General features: G+C 34.6%; 1 protein-coding gene across 4 annotated transcripts in view; it reads right to left on the reverse strand.

Moving 5' to 3' along the window:
- Nucleotides 1-16,706, reverse strand: part of LOC145688485 (cell adhesion molecule Dscam2-like) — a gene marked incomplete at its 5' end in the record, with an annotated part of 1,010,929 nt that overhangs the window by 882,309 nt on the left and 111,914 nt on the right.

The raw sequence follows: 16,706 nt of genomic DNA on the forward strand, positions 1-16,706 counted from the left end.
ATTCTAATCGATTCACAATAGCATTATAAAATGAACCAGAAAGCGAATTACAAGAGCTTTGAACAATAAGTTCGGTAAGTAAGAGATGTAAGGAAGGTGGTTGGCTTTGAAATTTAACTACATACACAAGAACAGTTCAGTTTCTCAAATGTGTCTTTCCTTAAACACTTGTGTTTACTTGAATCTCTTGCAATTTATATAATTGGAAAGAGCTAACAGTATATTTACATCAGTAGAGAATACAGGGAATGAGATGGATCGCCCAAAATTATAAAAGTACATACCCCGGTTCTATATTACTTTACGAACATACATGTGTAAGATTAATATAATTCATTATGATTATTTTTTCACTGAACATCAAACATAAATCTTATTGATTATTCTTTGTTTATTACTATCACTCGGCGGCCAAACGTTCTTAAGAATAATTTTGTCGCATATTACAAAGCCGTTATCGAATTGGTATAAACAAACAAAAATGTCTATGAATGTAGCAAACGATCCAGTCTGTAGTATGACTTCTAACTTCTCCTTATGTTTTTTTTTTTTTTTTTTTTTTGTTGTTGTTGTTGTTGCAATGTGTTCTGTTTAGTCAGTCAACACGAAGAATCACTGCCAACTAACGCGTCTCCAACTTTTCTTATTTTCTCAAGAAAAGGAGAAGTTACGAATGTTTCCCTTCACGTAGTGTTCCTAGATGGTCTCTCTTAAGGCTTTGTGTGAAGTGAGATACTCTGACAAAATCTTGCTTACTCTATATTTTGCTCCAGAGCTTGAATTTCTCTGACAGGTCAGCAAAATCTACACTGCTGTAAGAAACGTGCTTCATGACTAGAAATACGAAACTAGCTTTAATGTTTTGCTTGTTTCTTTTTATTTTCTAGCTGCCTTTTCATGTAAAATAACATAAATATTTTCATAAATGAATGTAATACAATGTATAATTTATAACTAATATATTGATTTTCTTTCGATTCTTCCATCATTTAAGGTAGGAAACAATATAACAGTATACCTTATCATCCCCTTAATTTTACTTTTAAATGTGTTAATAATAATTAAATATTAAATGATAAGTACACTCTTTGCCTCAACATATCTCGTGTCTATATAGTTAGCGTACTCACCTTTGGCGGGGAAGACCCGGATTCAATTCCCGGTGGGAGTACATGAGGCTTATAATCCACCTTAGGTTGTAGGACGACGTTTCGCACAGTCTTGTTGCTAAAAGGGAACCTAAACTATAATTAAAACTACCAATATAATCCAAATTTTATCTCCATGCCCCGTATTTCATAAACGCATGAGAACGGAAGTAATGTTTTTAAATGTATAGAGCGAAATGAAGATCCCTTTAGCCTAAAGAACATAACTGTCGGATGTTAACCTACAAATTGCATTTTCCATTGCATATGCATAGTGTTCGTACACAACATCAAACACATGAGAAAATAATCCTTACACGAAAACATATAGAAAAAAATATAGATTAACAAGGGTGCAGAAATACATTATTTGAAAGCTATAACCAGCCTCCCCCTTCAAAAAAAAACAAAAAAAAACAGAAAGATAATATAAATATGCATAACTCGTTCGGAAGGAAATTCAAGAAATTTTCAACAAACGAAAAGCTGATAAATCATAAAGGGAAAATTGACCAACTTTCGTTACACACTAGTATAGTAACTGAATCTAGATTCAAAGTAATCACTATGTTTTTTTACCCGATTATTATCCGACATTAAAGTTTTGAGATATGACTAGTTTTTCTAATATTTTCTGCTAGCAACAACCAATTTATGCTTGCTACAACACCAAAATGACACATTCATGCTTCCGTATTGGTCTATAATTTTTCTCAAGCTATCGTGCAAGAATTCATTCTTAAAAAAAAAAAAAAGTTGTTTCGTATCGTTTCCGAACATCCTGTATATACTATCCGTGAGCTATTCAAACAAGGCAGTGTTTTGCGAAAGTAGAAATTATTATAAATATTTCTGTATCATTTACTACTACTACTACTACTACTACTACTACTACTACTACTACTAATAATAATAATAATAATAATAATAATAATAATAATAATAATAATAATTATTATTATTATTATTATTATTATTATTATTATTATTATTATCTGGAATTTTGATCCTTGTAATAATGAGTAAAAGAGAATATGATTTCATTTTCTTATACACAACAAATAATCTTTAAAACTTATCTCATTAGAATACTGTTATAACTTCATTTAACCGTTCATATTAAAAAAAAAAAAAAAACGATGCAATAATGGATATTCAAAATCAGAATAAGTGTAAAAAGAATGAAGGGCATTGAAATATTTTAGAATAAATTTATTTACTTCTAATAAAACCGAAAAAAAAGTACTATGCTTGAAATTATGCCACCCGTAGTAAGCCATTATAAACATTACCGGCCTTATGCAGAGTCGTTTTGACAAATGATTAGCGCCATATTAAAGGCTTGTATAGTGCAGGAAACATATGTTAGTTGATCTCTTTAGTATTGCACTAATCACGCGTCAGAAAGACTCTGCATAAGACCCTACATGTTTCGCAAATACATATCTACTTTTGTTTATATTTCAGAATACTTACATAGAATGGTTAAATTTGTCTTTTCAAAACACTTACGCAAAAACCTTCAATTCTGGAAATCTGAAAGAATGCCAAGTTTTATTGAAATTCGAAAATTGGAAAAGAAAATGTGCAATTTTAGTGCTGAAAAGAAATTTTGTATGCTATCACCTCAAGAGCCGTTTGCTTGGCAAGTGTTCTTGGTACTAAATAAATAAATTTAATATTTCGATTTCGGAATTATCAAAGAACTTTGTATCGCTTCAGTTCTCTATTCTTTTGTGGCCTAACAAAGTGATATATGTGCGAGAACTTGACACTTTTCTTTTCTTTATATTTATGTTCTGTATATATATATATATATATATATATATATATATATATATATATATATATATATATACAGGGTGGGCCATTTTAATCAATCCACGGAAATATCTGAAAAATGATAAAACAGAAAAAATGTTTGAAGTACACGTTATATATTGCTAAGGGGGAAAACCAATTTCGCCGAAAGTACCCCTCCTCACCCCCCGTAAATGAGGGTAACGGGGGTAACTTTGAAATGTCAAATGGGAACATGTGTCGAGTAATACCTCGTTCGAAAGGTCTTCGGAAACTATATATAAGACATTTATATATATATATATATATATATATATATATATATATATATATATATATATATATATATATATAAGACATTTACAATGATTTGTCTAGTATCAAATGCAGCAGAAAGACCCTTAATTAGTATTTCTAAGTAACTCAGATATTAAAGTTTACAAACATCTTCACAAGTTAATGTTAATATGTAATATCGCCATTGTTCCTTAGTCCGTGAACTTGGAAAGCGAAATTCTGAAGATTTTTTTTTGTTTTTAAATTTTGTTTGTAATTGTAGCTTATAAAGTTCATTTATGCTTAATTTCAAGCTTATTTGTTTGCAATAAACATGGGCGAAGTTAAGAATTGTCTGATGGGGGGTGGGGAAATTTTGTCTGCTGGGGCCACGGTAAATACAAACGGGAATTGAAGGGTCTTATAAGTGACACTTCTGTTATTTTGTCAGGAAGTTGGGGGTCAATGCTCCCCCCCATGCAAGCCCATAGCTCCTCCTTTGACAATAAGTATCCTATAGCTTTTGAATCGTTTTCAGAAGTGATGTAACAAATCTCCACGAAAGGGGGAATCTCGACACATTTTTTATCCAAATTCTAAGTTTACACATCTACAGCAAGTACTACATTTTCAATCGTTATCTGAAGTGATGCGACAAAATACAGATTTTGCCTTTTCCCTCTTAAGTTCTTCCACGGACAAGACAATCTTTAGTTTTCGGATTGTTTTCCCTTCATATTTATTACAAATCCTACATTTGTGCCAAATTTCAAGTTTCCACTTCTTCAACAAATTGTTAAGTTTAGAATTGAGCAACGTAACTATACATAACTTTCCCATTGCCCCCTTATCTTTCTCCTCGGATAGGGAAATTTAAAGTTTTCGGATTGTTTCTTTATTTGTATCACCAATCTTATATTCGTCTTAAATTTTAAAATTTCCATGTCTAGAGTAAAATTTCCATGTCTAGAATAAAATTTCCATGTCCCTATATATTTTGAATCAAGTAACGTAACTGTAATATAATTTGCACTTGGTCCCTAAATTCTTCGCTGACAAGAGGGAATATCAACTTTTGGTATTTCTTCCCACTTATTTGTGTCACTAATCCAATGTTTGTGCCAAATATCGACTTTCCATATCTACTGCAAGTACTATACAGATTTTGAATGAAATAACATAACTACATGCATTTTTATTCCTGCCCCTAATTTTACTTCTTGAAGGAGAAAATCTTAATTTTCTGAAATTTGCCTTTATTTCTTTTACAAATCGTACTCTTGGGCCAACTTTCTAGTTTCCATATTTACATGAAGTACCCTATAGGTTTTGAATCATTGTCATATGTGATGTGACACTATGGTGTTTTGCTCTTTCCCTCTAATTTTCCTCCTTAGAAGAATTTTTTTTTAGTTTCCTGATTTGTCTCCTTTATTTGTGTCAGAAATCCTATACGTGTGCCAAAATTAAAATTTCCATGTCTACAGAAAGTGCTTTATAGGTTTCGAATCAAGTGACATAAAATTGCCCTTGTCCCCTATTTTTTCTCCTTGGAGGGAGAAATCTTATTTTTCTCTTTTATTATTATTATTATTATTATTATTATTATTATTATTATTATTATTATTATTGCTTATTTTCCTTCACTTTTATCGTAAAACCTACATTTGTGATATATTTGAAGTTCCTTGTTTACTGGGAGTATCCTATAGGTTCTGAATCAAGTGAGTGTATATAATTTTATCTTTCCCCTAATTTTCCTCCCTGGGAATATATATTTTTAGCTTTCTAATTTCATTCCTTTATTTTTAATCATAAATCCTATATTTTTTCCGAATTTCAAATTTCTATGTCTGGAGGAAGTATCATATACGTTTTGAATCAAGTAACGTAACTATATGTAATTTCTTCCTTGACCGCTAATTTTCCTCCTTGAATGGGAAATTGTCAAGCTTTCTGATTTTTCCCTTTATTTCTGTCAGCAATCCTACATTTGTGTCAAAATTTCAAGCATACAGGTCTATAGGTTTCGAATCAATTGACGTAATTTTGCCCTTTCTCCCTAATTTTCCTTCTTGGAGAAATTAATTTCCAGTTCTGGGGTTTTTCCTTTGCTTGTATCACAAATCCTACACTCGTGTCAACTTTCAAGTTTGTGCGTCTACAAAAAGTGGCCTAGGTTTTGATGTGTCCGTCAGTGCTAACATTTAAAGCTTTTAGAGGATTTCACGACTCTCTGTCTCATAAACGTTTTGAGGAAAAGCATTGAAATTTTATATAGAACGTGGCTTTATGCAGGTTTGTGATGCGTCAAATTTTCGATACACTATCTTCGTGGGAATATTAATTATAGATGTTCGAATTATGTCTTAGTTGCTTCGTGCACACGGCGTGCTATGGACAAAGAACTTGATTTGTATTTGCATTAGGCCAGACATTGCAGGTGAGAAATGGGAGACCTCTTCGATTTTCAAAGAGCAAATTGTGAGTGCGTGGTTCGTTGAAGCAAATGTTCAATGTTGCCAGTGTGTTAGGCTTGTCGAGGACATTACTGACCAAGCTGATGATGACATATATAACTCTTAACAAGACAATATCAAACAAGATTGAGAACGGACGGAAACCAATCCAAGATGACGGGACTCATCGAATATTTTCAAAAGAAATAATAGAATTAACAGATAATGCGATGCAAATGACCTTAGAATCAAATCAACGTATAAAACAATATATTTCTGCAATTGCAGTAGGACGAGAGTTTCATGTCCCCAATTTGTCCAGTCAGCTTGTGATTTCGAAACTTCTTAATACAACCACCAACCCGATACCACAATAACAAAGAGATGACAGTGAGAGCATTACACAGTGACTACCAGAGATTGAAAAATATAAATATGGTTCGCTTAGCCATCTTTCTCTTTGTTTCCAAAAACAGACCAGTTTATATGGTGGACGCTTCAAGGAGCGAATGATACCTCTATGCTGGTGTGAGTTGCAATTACATGATTTGTCCTATTATTACTCTCAAAATGTATACTGTCAGTAATTATGTGAACGTTTCAGGTGAATAGCTTTATCATCTGACACAGATGTTGTTCCCTAACAACGACAAAGTCTTTTTACATGACAATGCTTCAGTACACACAATCTGACCTGTTTAAGCGTGGTTTAATATCATCTCTGCACCAACCAATCTCCCTAATTGAGCGCTGTTGAAAATGCATGCTCATTTCTAGAGCAAAGTTTCAGGCGCAGAGACGCAACATATTACTGAGGAGTGATGCGCAATTTTACTGGAAAGGATTCACGAATTATTTGTTTCAAATTTATAAGCTGTGCTCCAGGCAATAACTTGCCCAATATTCTAGTAATGAGGAAGTTACATTTATTAAGGTGTTTCTACAGTGTCTCAGATGTATCAGGTAAATTATTAAGATATACATTGTTATTACTACCGCAGATATGTGCATATCTCCGCGATGTTGTCTTCCAATTTATAATGGAAATTCAAAACATATAAATGGTTATTTTTAACATAACAGTGATTCGATAAGTTCACGAAATTTGGATATAATTTCAGTGCAAAACTCATCTGCGACTCTAGAGCCCGTGATAGAAAATTAACAAACTATATCATGTCAACAACTTAGAAGACTGAATCTCCTCCCTTCTAAAAGTCTGTAAACGTAACCTATTTTTTGTTGACGAGAAAATCACATATGCTTCTACACCATGTTGTTCTTTCTTGTAATGATTAAATTAATGAATCCAGGTTTAGTCTTCTGTGACAATTCGCGTACAAAATGATATTGAGTTCTATTAAATACAACTTAAATTGACAGCTTTCAACCCTTGAATGCATTTCTTGACATCCAAAAGTCAATTTAAAGTGGAATTAGTGCTACCTCGTGATACACCAATAGTGTTTCAAGTGCTGCAATAGTGCACAACACGTTAACTTTTAGATGGTTCATGTACACGCTGAATGTTTACCTCAGTAACGGATTCAGATGCACGTCAACCATGGTATGAACTATCACAAGAAAAGCCATTACAGAAAAATCCGAGTATAATTTATTAATGGTGGAGTAAGCATTGGCATTATTACGTAATAGCTTCTCATTTCAAATCAGCTGTGCCCTAATTCCTTTCGATCGGAGTTAATTTATTCCTACCCGTGGTTCATTTTTCTGAATTTCGCTGTGTGACGCTACCTTGTATTGCAAATGCAACTACCCAAAACACAGTAAAAAAACAAGTTAGTTGGATTGAGATTTAGAACCACTTTCAATATAGTGGCTATGTGAAACGTAGACCTCCAGCCTAACGTGAGATCCAAACCACATGATCTCTCTCTGAGAAGAAAAACCAAGTCTATCGTGCCAACGACACATAAACAAACCATATAGCTGCAAGGTAGCTCCACAATAATAATAATAATAGTAATAATAATAATAATAATAATAATAATAATAATAATAATAATAATAATAATAATAATAATAATAATAACGTGTTAGAAAATCTGTATTTAGACATACTACTAATAAAATAACATAAAGTTTGAAGTTCTTGGTCAAAAGGAAGAGGACTCTACTTCGTGTTTCTGGGTCGCTGTTGAAGATTTGCGCAATTAGTTGCCAAAAGTACATACAACTTTCTGTCATGCCCCATGAAGATCTTTGCCTCTAAAGTAAAACGTATTGTATAAGCTATATATTTACAGGCTTGTTGTGGTATGTACAGGGTCAGTGGTGACGGTTGGACATTAAAAGTGGGGGGCAAGGCATGATGTGAACAATTGTATATCAATGTTAGATTTCCTGGTTGTTTCTAACACTGTTTGATGAAAGGTTGCATAACTAATATGGTAGTATCTTTCTTTACTTAAAATACCGTATATCGTATTTCTATTTTATTAAGGAAATTCATAAGAGCAATACAGGTAGGTGCTAGTCCTTTATACAACGAAAGAGTAAGAAGAGATTTGAGTCCTTGCTCATGAGCATCTTAAAATTCTGTCTGGAAAATTGTGTGATCAGATTATTTAATAAATTTGCAAAACAAATAAATAGAAGGGATAATATTAATCATAGTAATGATTAATGACGCTTGCTTTGCAAAAGTTATATTGGAACTGGGAGTTCATGAACAACTTATACCTTTTAATTCCACACATGCCATTAAATGAATGTTTTTACTCTTAGAAAATGAAATATAGTAAGTATTGCAAGCATATGCTATGACATTTAAAGAAATATGCAATTGCAATATTAATTGCTTTGAATTGCAATTAAAACGCAATTACTGTAGCTTTCCACGTTAAGACAAATAACCATACGTGCTCACGCAATGGCAAATATATGGCACCATTTCTTTCTATGAAACAGTAATACATACAAAACCTTTACCAGGATGTCCACATTCTGGAAAATAAGTGAAAGTCAGGGAAGTAAAAATGTATCAGGTGAAGTCAGGGAAGTGGCAGATTGGTTATGGAAAGTCAGGGAAAAATCGATTTAGGTCCATTGTTCAGTTACTGAATTTATGAAATAGGGTTGATTTCTTTATTCTTACTGGATGCAAAATGTGGCGTTCTCAATGATGATATTGAGGGAGTCAGTGTTCTCTGATATAGTTCTTGAAACTAATTTTCTGCTAGAAACACAACTAAGTGCATCCTGGCATATTTGCTCAAAAGGGTAGACGCTGTTCTAGAAGAATTGCATGGTGCCAAGAGGACATCTGGACAAGTGGCTGAGAACGCGAAGAAATAGTATCTCCAGCTCACAGTGAAAGCTCAGACTGAAGAATTTAAGGAACATTCGAATGAAAAAAAAATGAAATGAAATATTTAAGTGTTACGTCCCACGATTATGCCGGTTAGACTAAAGGAGACCGTGATGAATGAATGAAATGGTGGAATGAAGAAAGTGGGAGGAAACGGGAGAACCCCGAAAAAACCCACGAGCACGGTGTTTGTTCAGCACAAAGTCCACAAAGCGCGAGCTGGGATCGAACCAGGGACCCCAAGCACCGGAGGTAAACAATCTACCACTGAGCCACCGCATCCCCGAACATTCGAATGAATTCATAGCCAATGACAGAGATGGTATTGGACTTGATGAGTTTTCTACTTAGTCTTAGGAAATGGGAAGAACTTCGTAGACTTGTGGTCAGTTTTATGAATTTATGTTTTATCTTCTTTCACGGAAACGCATTTTTTGAAAGTGGTGTCACAATAAATAAAATTCTCATTGTTGACAACTTACAAGAAGAATCTCTGGTGGCTCAGTAGATCATATATGATTCTGTGATGAGAATAATAATCAGGATTAATAATTACAAGAGGTATGATAAATTCAGTGAAAAGTTCAATGAGACAATATCAGGTGAATTTTGGAAAAGAAAAGAGAAATAAATGCTGGAGACGAGAAGAGGAGAGAGAAACGGAAGAGTCAGCAACAACTAAAGGAGCTGGAGGAAGAAGAGAAGAAAATTAAACTGCGGATACAAGAAGAATATCAGATCAATGAGAAGAAAACTATGCGAGAAAGGATGAAAACAAATTTCTAAATGGGTTGCATTTAACAACTGCACCAGCAAAAGTATGTGTTACATAATGCGTGTGTGTGTGTGTGTTACACACTTTTGTTTGTAACTTTATATTTTGTGTAATATGTAGGCCTAATCAATATCGGCCTATTGCACATGTTTGTAAATTTACATTTAGGTGAATTGAAATTGAAAAAAAAAAGAAAATTGAATAAAGAGAGAAACAGAAGCGGAAGAGATCAAGGCCAACTATGGGGAGTGTGGAGGATGTGGTTTCTTTCTTCTTTCTATATTTTTAAGTTATCCAGGGGTCAGGGAAATCTGAAACTTTCGTCATGGAGTCAGGGAAAAGTCAAAGAATTTTTCTCCAAATTGTGTGGACACCCTGTTTACATTTCCAAATGAAACTATATAAATTAGGGCGTCACTTCAAAAAAAGTGGGGGGCAACTGCCCCCTCTTGCCACCCCTAATCGCCGCCCATGTACAGGGTGGTAGATAACTCCACCGAAAAGCTTTGGGAGGCGGTTCCTTATACGAGATGAAAGATAAAAGTTCTAATAAACATGGGTCTGAAAAGTCTGCTTTCAGAGTTATGAACTACAGAAAATTCGAAATATCACGTTTCAAAACGACCTGGCTTAGAAACTATAGGGCCTATCCCAAGCGGCTTAAGGAATTACACATAAACTGGTATATGCTCTATCTAAATATCAATGTCTCAGAATTCACCGGTACCAGCGAAACGAACGCACCACTATTACTTAAAGGAGTATCCCTGTACTTCAACTTCCTTTTTGCAGTTCCTTTCACCGATAACGGAGGATGGTAAAACAGGGACATTTAGATAGAACACATACTAGTTCCTGTGTAATTTCTTAAACCGCTTAGGATAGGTCCTATAGTTTCTAAGTTAGGGAGTTTTGAAAAGTGATTTTTCTAATTTTCAATGGATCACAACTCTGAAAGGAGACGTTTTTCGGCCCATGTTTATTAGAACCTTTTTTTTCTTTCATTTCATATAAGAAATCATCTCCCAAAGTTTTTTGGTGGAGTTACCCACCAGCCTGTATACCTATAAGTTGCTAATTTAATTTTTTTAATACTTTTTTATTTATCTATTTTTTATGTTATTTCTGTATCAATAGCTACTCAATATTAAATGGTTAAAGTAGAACAATACGTTCCACCGTATTTGAGGCATTTGAATTTGCTTTGACTTTTGTTGCCACTTTTGCCTTTTACTTTTCACGTTTCTCTGTAAAATACAATAATTTTAACAAACAAAAGTTTTACGCATTACTAAAAAAATGTTTCTTACATTTACACAAAGTTTACTAAAAGTGATTCGCGAGCATTATTTAGAAAACACATTTAATAGATTATTCAATATTTTAACTACTGTATTCTACTCGACTTAAAATTAGAAGTAATTAGCAGTGAGTGAGCCAGTCTAGAGATGGCCTTTGACCCCTCGATGACCAAATCTAGAAAAAAAAAAACTAGAACAAACTATACACAAAGAAGTAACATACATTAGACCACTCATTAAAGAATCGTAAGTAAACTTGTGGCTTTAATTTCGATTTCTGAGGTAAGTAAACTTGTGGCGTTAATTTCGATTTCTGAGATAAGTAAACTCAAGTGTCCAGAACTTCTTTCAGATGAAGATTTCATTCAATCACTTTTGAAGTTTTAGTGTAACCTCTTTGACTTACTTCAAATCCAATATGGCGTTGAAAGAGATCGATTGCTTTGTCAATATCAGAAGGCTTCTTCTCTCTTCCCTCCCATCACTCATATTTCGAGCCCCCTTGTGAAACATCAAACTTCTTCCATTCTCCACATTTGCCAGGCTCAAGATATATGCAATCTCTTAGTCGATACCCAACTTGCTATCGCAACATTGCCATAATTCAATTCACGTTCCTTCTACATAAATATATATTTTCCAGAAATTGAATGTGTGACCGTCTATAGAAACCGTGCAGAATTGTCAGAATAAAAATCACTTCAGAGAGAAAAGCTTGAATGGTCACACTTTTCCTAGTGGATAGCTCACGTGTTTGTTTATTTCTCTCCTTATTCTTGATTAAAACCGTAGACAATTGTAGAAAACTTTACTCATTTGTAGGATAATTATTTAATATTAAAGGCTGAGGAATAATATTTCAGAATAAAACAAAAAATGTGAATAAGGATAATAAAAATGGGTATATTGTTTATTTACATATTATGCACACTCTCATGTTGATACAATGACCAGTCAAAACATCACGACCACTCGCTAAGTTTTGAACGAAGTTATTAGGTTGACGTGAGAGTCTTGGGGGAAAACAAAATCGCTCGCTAGGTGGGGATAGGGATGTCACTTGTTCAGACAGCGTGCTGTTTGTACGTACAATGGTGAAGGATGCCGACGTATTAGACTATGATAGGGGTCAGATTGTGATGGCCAGAAAACTAGGAACAGTATTTTGGAAGCAACGCGACTTGTAGAATGTTTGCGAGCTGCCGTGTTTAGTGGTTTTTCAAGGGTGGGAGACAGTGGTTAAACCAACACCAAATAACAACGCTTTAGACTTCACACCTCATTAATGATGTCGGGTATTCTTGAAGTTTCCAAAACACGATAGCGGCAAACTGCGGCACAATTAAGAGCTACCAATGGACAAAACATGAGTGTGTCTGAGCATATAATTCACAGTTTGGTGTTAGGTATGGACCTCCTCAGCAGATGTCATACACGTGATCAACATTTAGCGTCACAACATCGTCATTTACGAATCGAATGGGTATTTGCCCATTGTAATTGAAGCGCATAACAATGACACATTACATGGATCAATGAATCACGATCCTCTTTAATCACATCGATGGCAGAGTTAGAATCCGTCGACTCCCAGGAGAACAACTGCTCGAGACGTGCACAGCAGAACGACCAGATACCACTGGTGGCCCTATTACGATTTGGAGAACTTTCACATGATCATCCATTGGCCCAGTAGTGAATGTTGGGGCACCATGGCAAGTCCTAGCTATCGGCAAGCCATGGTTGATTATGCATGCTCAGTAATGTGGAATATGTTTTCAGCTGGTGATGGCACCTTTCAGCAGAACAACACCCTTTGTCATAAGGCGAATGATGTGCTGCAAGGATCCTAGGCACGAAATTGTGAATTTAATTTGCTTCATTTGTATCCTTCCAAACTAGCACAATCTAAACCAAATTGAATATCTTTGGAATGCTATTAAACGTCAAACTCAAACTCATTCTGTAACTAACAAATATTAAATGAGTTGCGTGCGCAGATGTGGTGCGCAATGTCTTTAGTTGCCAACCAAGGCGTCATTCATTCCATTCGAAACCGCATTGCAGCTATCATGAGAGTTAAAGGCGATATTGGATAGAGAATCACAAAGATTTTGACTGGTCAGTGTACAGTGGGCCACATAATTTCTTGACGTAATAAGTCCATGAGCTCGGCAACACAACTAACGCCCGCTCTAAGATTAATTACGGCTGGTAGAGTAGCTAGAACAGCTGCATGAAGTTGTCCCTACCTGTTAAAAGAGCAAATCGAAAAGAGTGTTTTCTGCAAGAGTGAAGCAAAACGCTGGCTGGCGAAATGACAAAAGGGAGCCTTTGGATACTTGTACTCACAGAAAACAGCTCAGTTCCAGAAAAAAAATATACACTTACACCAGAGGCGCCGAAGAATAGATAACAGTCGGGGGACTTAAACAGTATCATAATTAACTCAAGTGACTGATTATATAAACAACTTTACTTACTTCAAATGACTATATATATATATATATATATATATATATATATATATATATATATATATATATATATATATATATCCCTTCCGAATAATATACGGAAAAATCATGCGTTATATGGAGTAGGTTATTTTTTAAGTAAACACAAAGCCTTGCGTTGACTTTTGAAACAATTACCAGTAGTTCTACCGGCAAATCAATTAAAATATGGATCGATTGTTCGGGGAAAAAAAAACAGACCCCAATGCAAATGTTGGTTTCTAGCAAAGCCTGAGCTCCTAGGTTCCAGCGCCACTGATTGATTCGTAATACAACTTCGAAAGAATAACTTTTCCGATTTTATTATTCGTTAGATGACTTTTCAAAATGCTAAATATTTTCATGCAGTAATTTATTTGTAAACATTAAAAATGCAAAATTCCATAACCCTCAAATTAGTTGATAACTTATCCGTACTAAGCGTATTTCCCCTTAGGTTGCAAATATAACTTAGGATTCCTGATTTGTATAGTATTTATGAAAATTTACACATTGAGACGCAAAGAAAAAAGGGAATAATATTGTGTCAATAAACAACAATTTAAAATACACGAAATTAATGAGTAATATCAAATATAGAACTACTATAAGAATTAACCCTGTAACTCGCTTTCTCCCCTCATTGTTCTTCCATTATTTTCAGGATTGCATCATTACTGAATTTCTCTAGTGGAGATTACCTTTCATTTAATAGCATCTAACTCGTGCGTAGCCTTGTAAATGAAACATTTTTAAAGAGTGTATGGGGCGAGAATCGAAAGAGGACCGCGGGATTAGGAAGCCACCACATTAACCTCTTATTTAAAGCGTTACTTATTCTGGTTCGCCTAAATAAAGAGCCTTTTCTATTCGCTCAAAACAGTAGATTGTTAATAGTCAAATCGATTATCAAAACACAGGAATACATAATTGAGCACTCGAGGGGCATTATATAATTTATTTACTGTATTATCAACATTACATATTTAAAAAAAAATACAAAATACAAAACTCCTATATTTTGAATGAAATACGGCGCGTATATTATACTCGTAAAAAAACTAAAGATGAATCAATTGCCGCGTAATAATCTTGGTTTAGTTGTGAAGGTGCTCGACCTGTATTCTAAAGGTACTCGGATCGGATATAAGAAAAGCCTGTATTTTGTTTTTATTTTTATTTTTTGTTGAGATTGATCGGCGATGACACACGTTTTATTATCTTCAAATATTTGAATACTCCGATGTTTCAATACTTGAACTACCAAATCTTCAAAAATAATATTAGGAATAATAATAAACTAATATTAATAATTATTGTATCGTAGGAGATTTTAAAGTTAAGAGCTTATTATGGCTCAGATCATACTATTACAAGCAGCATCCTGACATTTGGCAATAATATTTCGGTTTTGTTACTGTTGTCCACGAGAAGAAGAATTTCTCATCTCGTTCCTTAAACGAAACATACAAAATCGTAACGAGAATTAACATTTTGCATTCGAGACGGCGCAAGGATTAATCAAAGCATCATTTCGCTTTGGAAATGAGAATCGAGACTAGACGAAAATTATCGTAAACATCTCTCGTCTTATCTGGATTCTCGAAATAGTGTATTTCCATTTTTTAAGTAACAAAATTGCCTTGTAGACTAAATCTTATACTCTATTTTCTTACTTTGTATTTCGGAGCTCATTGAATTTATTATGGTCTCTGTAGGTATTTCTGTAGCAAAGATTTTATATTTATTTCTCCATATCCTAGAAGTTAGTTTATTATACGCCTTACAGTTCAGTTATATTCAGTTATTCTTATTACGGTTATTTCCTTTAAAACGTACAGTAGAATATTTTCTACATGCATCTTTACTGATACGCTTTCGTTTAAAATATTCGTAGTTGCAGAGATGTGTCTTGGATGTCCGGAAACCCTTCCAAAATCCCGGCTTATCTGCAAGTTTTGAATAAGTTTAGGGCAATTTTAAAAAATGTAAGATTATTATTATTATTATTATTATTATTATTATTATTATTATTATTATTATTATTATTGCTGAAGATTTGGGACTTCAATCTTACGTCCTATTACAATCTAATAAGCATACTGAAGTTGATGGGAAAAGGAAAAAAAAATGTTTTAGACCCTGTATAAGGATGAATTGCCTTAAACAAATAATTTAGAAAGATTAGTGTCGGAAAGGAAACAGGGGTAAAGAAGGTGTACAAAGTCATAAGACTTTGGAAGGGGGATAAAATATGAATATCGAAACTTCGAATACCTTAACAGAAACTAACGATGAAAGGGTCTTAAGTGTAAACAACCGATTTGGCTGGGATCGGGATATGTGGTACGAGAGACCAAAGTAGGAGACACGTATTTTGACGTTTGGGCCCATACGAAGAAATTTCCGAAATACGGGTCCCCGAAGTGGCCCTACATGCTTTAACTAGGAAGCGAACGACGTTACTTGTACACAACCGATTTGGCTGGGGTCTGGATATGTGTTACGGAAGACCAAAGTAGGAGACAGGTATTTTGGTGTTTGGGCACATACGCAGAAATTTCCGAAATATGGGACTCCAAAGTGGCCCTACATGCTATAACTATGCTAGAAGTGGACTGAAGTAGATGCAATTGTGCACATACAGATGGTGATCAGAAAAATGGAAACACCTGAACGAAATTGCAACTTACCAGATTAATATGGTGTCGGGCCACCTTTCGCCTTCAGAACAGCCTTGATGCGACGTGGGATGGAGGCATAGAGGCCGTGAATGGTAGCAAGTGGAATTTTACACCATTTCTCGTGCAGGGCATCGGCCAGTTCTGTGAGAGAGGGTAAAGATGGAAATCGTCGCCGGAGTCGTGTTTCCAAGACGGACCACAGATTTTCAATTATGTTGAGATCTGGGGATTGGGCGGGCCAGGGGAGGTGTTGAACTTCATCGCAATGTTTCTCAAACCACGCTGCAACAACGCCAGCTGTGTGAATGGGTGCATTATCATCCTGGAAGATGGCGTCATTGTCCGGGAACAACATCCGGACCATAGGATGCAAGTGGTCCCCTAAAATTGTGACATAATCGTTGGCAGTGATTCGTCCGCTAAGTGTGAACAGGACC

This window comes from Thermobia domestica, chromosome 6, assembly GCF_964235325.1.
Source record: "Thermobia domestica chromosome 6, izTheDome1.hap1.1, whole genome shotgun sequence".
Classification (NCBI taxonomy): Eukaryota; Metazoa; Arthropoda; class Insecta; order Zygentoma; family Lepismatidae; genus Thermobia; species Thermobia domestica.